The sequence below is a fragment of the Cyanistes caeruleus genome, chromosome 11, assembly GCF_971803275.1.
Source record: "Cyanistes caeruleus chromosome 11, bCyaCae1.hap1.1, whole genome shotgun sequence".
NCBI classification, from domain to species: domain Eukaryota; kingdom Metazoa; phylum Chordata; class Aves; order Passeriformes; family Paridae; genus Cyanistes; species Cyanistes caeruleus.
Window position 1 is genome coordinate 15,497,585 of NC_141711.1, and position 7,250 is coordinate 15,504,834.

Below are 7,250 nucleotides of genomic sequence, written 5' to 3' on the forward strand. Positions count from 1 at the left end.
CAGTGTCAGGGCCTGGGAGGAGGAAAGGTTTCCACCGTGTCACTAAGTGCAGAAGGGGCCCAGGGCAGGATATGACCCTTTTACGAATCTCAGTCATGACTGTCATCTTTAAAATAAAAGAAAGGGAGAAAATAAAACCTCTTTCTCTCCATACATGCCACTAATGTGCAAGCATGTGCCACTGCAAGGGAGCAAAACCAGTCCACCCCACTGGTATGTGTAGGCACACAGTGAATTTTGCCTCTAATTTCCACCACAGGGGCTCAAGCTACTCTGTCTCTCAGCCTCTTCCTCTGATCCTTGGGCTCCTTATGGCTGTCCACTTTAAAATGAGAGCTGAATCCTTTGTTTTATACTCCCAGTCAAATATCCCAGATAAGGATAAATCCAGCATCAATATGCTGATCTGTTTTGAGGTAGGCATTACATCTCAAGTTCCTACTCAGATAAAAAAACTTTTTTTTTTTTATCACAATCTGCTACACAGAGCCAGACTAGAAGCTCAGGGTTGTTCATTTCATCCCCAATTTTTGTTTAGTGTCATTAACTCCACAAAATGACAAAAATTACAAATATTCAGCACAGCATCCTTCTAGGCTTTCTTTTCAACTTTTCATAAGTTCCACATACCTGAACAAGGAGATGAACACATCAAGCACTAGAGCTTAATAAAGAATTCCAATTACTATGTTTTCCTCTTCAGTCTTAAAACTGATGTTTATGATTTTTATTTTTTTTTAAAAAAAAAAAGTTATTAAAAGGTTCAAATAGAAGAAAATAGTTGCAATCCATTTTGCATAAGCCAAGAATTTAAAAAATGAGACTGGGAGGAAAGGCGAATTGTAATTTCAAATCAACTCAGCCCAGCGGTCAATAGGTTATAAATTGCTAAATAAGATGCCTGTTCCTACAAGCTCTCTCCATGATTTACTCATTAGCACTCAGGAAACAATAAGAGTTTGTGCTCAGCAGAGCCTGTTCCTCACAGCAGCCTCTGACATCCTTGTGAAGGATGGGGGCAGGATGGGCACAAGCGAGCAGGAGCTGGAGCTGGTGTCACCCAGCCCTGTCGGAGCCCCAGGGAACGCTGTGGCTCTGAGCACTGCCTCAGCTCCAGCAGCACTCCAGCCTGGCAGCGTCTTGGCATGGGTTCTGCAAGAGCTGTTCCTTGTCCTGCAGATCTGAGAGGCTTCCCAGGCTCGCTGGTGCTCTTCTTCCAGTTATTCTGATCCCCAGAGCAACTGTGATTTTCTGCCAATTTTGCATACACTGCTGTTTCCAAAAATTCCAGTTCAGTGTTTACACGTGTTTCACAATGATCACTCCTAACAACCATTGAGAGAGACAATATTATCATGTTTTAATTTCCTACAAACTGCTGGCTAAGGCTGCACAGAAAGTTGTGAATGCCAGATGGTCCAATTTATTTTATTTATTCTTTCAGCATCTTTATGGAGTCATAGGCGCTTTACACATTTTGCCATTTAACATCATAAGCACTTTGCCATCACCCATAAAACCCTGCCAAGTGCCTTGGCTGTTACCTTTGCTGTATCACCAGTACCAGGGTTGCCAGCCCCATGGCTGGGGTGCAGTTCAGAGAACTGCAAATCCCAAACTGAAACACCTTCCAGACAAACTGACTGCCAGGCAAAGCAACATCAGTGGGCAGCCACAGCTTTTACTGGGAAATGCTCTCACTGGCCATGTGCAAAGTCAAGTACACAAAGCATAGCACAGTCAGGAGCATTTACTTTGTCATGGCTCAGATAATGACTTCAAACACTTTACAGAGACAAGCAGGAACACTGGGAGCTACTGTTTTTATTTCTCCCATTGGCTCTAGCTTGGCTGACTGGAGAAGATGGGTCACTGAGATCAATCATTGATAAATAGTGTAAGGATCTTCAGCTGGAAGTGATCCCCTTGATAACAGACAGGAAATACTGATACATTCCTATCTTTGAACTCTGCTCTGTTTTTGTCAACAGCCAAATAAAAAAGAAAACCAGAAAGTTATGAAAAGGACATTTGAATTTACAGCTCCAATCAGCAAGTGTGGAGGTAAATTCTGAGTGTTTTTCTGAGCAACAATGAGCTGCAGCAGTTTGCTGAGGCAGGATCCGCCTCCCCACCCAGGAATAATGGGAAATGTTTACTAGTCTTTTAATTTCAGTACCTTTTATTTTCTGTCTGAGAATTCCCGTGATAGATCCCACAACACAGAAGAAAAGCTGCTTTCCAGCCAGTTGCAGATCTAGCCAACACGAGAGTGGGATCCTTCACCATCTGCCACCTGGAAGCAGTTCAACATGCCTCATTTCTGCAAGAAGAATTATGAAGGCAATTGTTGTGTTACTCACAGTTATATTTAACAACAAAAACTCCAAAATATCATTTTCACCCAGGCTTTCTGGAGCCCGCTGTCATAGCTGTCTCTCTTCCCAGGCACAATTTGTTCTGGAACTGTCCCCACCCTCTTGGAGGCCAGACCTTCTGCATGTTACCAGCTCCAAACCCAAACAGTTTGTCTGCCTGCTAATTTGGGGGCAACTAGAACAGAGTCCTAGTCAGATGACTGTGACAAACATTATGGTATTATAAAAAATTCCAGTTCTTTAAGTTGGGATTTTAATTTGACTTTTTCTTCTTTCATTCTTTTTGGCACTTTTGGAGCTATTAGACTTTAGAATAAATCATTTAATGCCATGGAAAAAGCAGAGGGCTATGTCACTGAGGCCATCAGCCATGGAGAACGTCTGGTTTTATTATTCATTGTGTCATTTCTGTTATATTTTGTCACCTTTGTTGCTCAAGTCACTGTGCTGTGCCTTCACCCAATAGTCAACCAACAAAATTCTTTCCTGCCATAAGACAAAACAATGTCACAAGACAGGCCAGTCACTCAGGCAAAGGAACAGCTTTCTCTTATTCAGATGGAAAACAGTAACTTGAAACAGCCTTAACGTGTGAAATATCCCAGATCAGATAGCACAATTATCAGCCTGTGCTCCTTAGAGGCCATAACTTGTTCAGCACCTCACCTTGTAAGAAATCTTGGCTCTCTGAAAAAAGCGCTAATGAACTAAAACTCCATTTGGAAAAAACAGTATCTGCACAGGGGAGCTGAAAGAGTTTGGTGGTGTTTTGTTGATTTTTTTTCTGAAGCATTTAATTTATTTGAACAGAACACCTCATTTTGGCTTTAATTACAGTTTGACCAGCTATACTGCTGCTTCCCAGGGAACTACAAATCTGCAGCACAGAGTCAGCCACACTGGCTGGATAAACTTTTTCCCTCCACACTTCTCCAGCTGTTTCAGTTTTTTGGAAGTGCTCTAAGTCAGCTGTCTGACCATCTTTCTCCAGATAAGCCATACTGGATAGAGCTTTACAGTCCAATTGCAAATCCACTGCCCGGAAAAGCTGCTAATCCTGAGCCCCGCAGCTGTATCATAATCTGAATTAACGCCTCTGGAACTGCTGAAAATATAGAAATATTATTACTCATTTGATAGATGACTGAAAGGAGTTTTCCAGGCAGGCAAATTCAAATCACCGTGTAGATGTTATTTCTTGAGACATTTTATGTAAACATCTCTGGGAAGAGCAGAGGAATAGGACAGAGATCAGTAGCTTCCCAGCTCAGACCATTCTCTCACAGGAGGGCTCCTGGGTTGCAGAGAGAAAATAATTATTTTTTTAATGTAAAGAACAGCACTTCAGTGACTCTCCCTGTAAGCACTGAGCAGGTGTTTGGAGATTACCACAGTTAAATGGTCATGGAGAATCTGGTTTTTGTTAAAAAAATGTTATTTTTGAATGAGGAGAGCAGTGCTGAGATCTCTCTTCGTGCTGCACAGGAAGGATGTTTTGGGGGTCGTTTCTAGACAAGCTACAGTTGAGCCTGGGTGTTATTTAGTCAGGAATCCTGAGGAAACCCTTCAGCTGCTGTGTGGGGGTGGCAGAGGAGTGCAGGTATTTGGAGCCAGGAGTGTGACAGCTGAGGCCTCTCCTCCCTCTGCCCCATCCCTGTGCCCTGGGAGGAGCCAAGACTGGCACAAGGTGACTGCAGGAGAACTCTGGGGACACGGGCATTGTGCTCTTTGATTCACTGACAGCTCCCAGCAGTTGGCACTGTGGGCTCCCAGGGATCCCCACTGCCTCCTCTGCCAAAGGATACCCAGTGCAGGATCCCTGAGCTCCTGGATCATATTGCCACCACGATGGAAAATTAAATCATGCACAGAACTGCAGAACAGAAAAATGTTATCCATATTGCTGATATTTCAGTGGGCTTCATTTCATCCTTTCAAAAATTCCCAGCACCATCAACTTCACGATCCTTCCCACTACGAGTAAAATCCAAATACTGCAGTTTTGCACATGAGACATTTTCCACGATGTAGGGAGCTGAAGCCACCCTTGCATCCTGGTATAGCCCAGCAAAATCCACAGCTACCAGGGCTCTGGGACAACTGCAGCTCTTGCACGTGTGACATTCTGTCCTGGGGAGGGAGAAAACCCATCCAGCACACAGTGACTGTATCTGCCAAACACATCTTGCCCTGGGGTGGATGGGGCAGACAGAGCTGGGTTCTGCTCCTAATAAAAGGCCATAGCTCCTGCCCAAGTCTCTCCAAAGACAGTGGAAAGGCATCAGCTCCCCAGAAATGCCACATCCTCAGGCCACACTGGGGCACTTTTTTGGCTGTCTGATCCATTAGCACCAAGTCTACACACACTGCCTGTCTCCACAGCTCAGGGTGATGTTACAGGAGGAATGAATGGTGGAAAGGAGTATTTTCAACAAGTGGCTGGGCTGTAGCAGGGGGAGCAGTGTGGAGGAAGGGGGTATTTCTGTGTGTCCAGCCCATGGTGCACAGCTGTGGGGGATCCAGAGCACACAGGATAACCCTCTCCAGGGGAACCTGGCTGCTGGCTGGGCTCCTCTTGGAGCTGCAGCTCTGCTGAGCCAGCCTGCAGTGCATGTCTGTACATTCACACATGGTTTTGTTGTGTTCTATGAACTACACATGAGCATCTGCTCTGTTTCCAGAGAAAAAGGTATTTCCCACCAGAAGAAGCCAAATCTGTGGATGACAAAACCAGGCAGAATGAGCAGATCCTGAAACACCCTGCCCATTTACACACATGCTGGAAGCATTAATGCTCCTCTTGCTAACCAGCAGTGAGCTGAAATGTTTTCAGTCACATTCTGGACTTCTACTACATGCACAAGTGTCACTCTATTGTGAACAGTGAGAAGAATGACACAGACTCTCTCGTCTGTTGAACAGGAGAGCAAAGTTTATTATTCTTGATCTTCTTTTATAGACATGTTTGAGAAAGTCTGAGAGGTAAAACTCTCATTGGTCATTAAAGCAACACATCAGCATCATTGGTTAAATGTAACATCACCCCTTGACTGTTTTCCTAAACACCACCTGCAAAGATTGCTGTCCTTTACCAAGGACTGTTTGGATTCTTTCTCACACTTTCTCAGGCCAGAATGAGAAGCCTGTGACTTAGTTTCACACAGGCTCTGTTCCTTTCCTTTTGCATTTAGCATCCACACACAAGTTTTTCCTCTCCTGCCACATTTTGTGCCAATTCACCAGTTTGGACAGATCACCTTGCAAAGACCCTTCTGGTGCAGAGCAATGGTTCTGCTAGAGCCTGCACCCTCAAACACTCAGCCAGGCTGCTAACCCAAATCCTCTCCCTCAGCCAAGGGCTCTGGATCATTGTGTTGTTTTTTTGTTCTCTGGGCTTTTTTTTTTTGTTTTTTTTTAGTCCCTGAACATTTGCAGGACAAAAAATGGCTTTGCCTCCCTGACACCTTCTGTGTGGCACAGCTCTTTCTGCCACTCCTGCAAGCCTGATGGGTTAAGTGTCTGTAAAGAAAACCCGTGGTATAAAACAGCTGCACAAACACCTCTGGGGGATGTTTCACAACCATGGTTATATGTAAAATCTCAGGCACAGAAGGAGCCTCAGTTTTCACTATGTCAAACCTCATATTCTGCTCTCATAAATGGTGGAATAATTTATTTTGTCACAGTCTGACGAGGCTCCAGTTCCAGCATTCCCCTGACCCACATACTCCTTTCTGAGCCATTTGGAGGAATGGCTCTAAAGATTTGTATTTTTGTAATTACTTTATAGCCTGTGATTAAGATAACTTGGAATCAACTCAAGGGAAAATGAGGGCAGAAAAATTAACTCTTAAAAAAACTGCAAGTTGCTAACATGAAGTGTATTCATTTCTTAAATTAAAAAAATAAAAAGATGTTATGTGTCATTCCCTGGAGCTGTCTCTCCAGTCTGAAAGCCAAGCTGTACCATTTAATTTTTTGACTTCCTAGAAATTCACATTTCCATTTGAATTTTGCAAACAAGATTGAGCTACTGGCCCGAGCTCCCAGAGCAGACATCTCTGTCTTGCCCTTTGTGAAGCAACAGAGACATGGTATTATCTCAGCCACCATTCCTGTTTCATTTGTACTACTTGTTCCCCTCTCTAAAGATAAGAGTATCAATGATCACTACGTCAGCACTGAGATTTCTGGATGCAGTGGCAGTGAGCTACAGCCAGGCATTCAGGGCTGCAGAAACTTCAGGAATATGTTTTTGTGCAGCCCAGAGGAGTTGTTATTGACAAACAAAATCTACAGGTGCTTCATGAATTAATACACGTGACAGATACTCTGTCACTGGCAGAGCTCATGATAAAATAATTGATTTATCTCAGGGAAAAATGCATTGCTTTCTTCAGAAGCAAATGACAAAAGTTAATGATACATCTGACGTTACATTGTTGTTTTGATTTTTTTTAATCAGTAAAGACACTTCCTCCAAATTAGTTTTATTTATAGCTGTTCAAACCAAACCAGACAGGAATTCAAATCGTGGAGTTTCAGATCTTTGTAGAAATCTCTAATTCATTATGCTACTTTGAACCAGGTTGGTTCAACTTGCCAATTCTTCCATTCTTCAGAATTATACAGCACTCATCATAAACCCTGAAATCACCCAGTTCCAAACACAGGCAGAGCAAGCCTGAATACAATCATGCATTACATTGCTTATGGAGGATGTAGCTGTGGTCAGTTGACCAACAAAGAAATCCAGAAAACCTTCAAGCTGATTCATTAACTCTATTAATTTTAATTTAAATTCATTAATTCAATGTGACATTTCAGAAATACAGCTGTTTTCTACAGACACCACTGATCCCCAGCACGCTT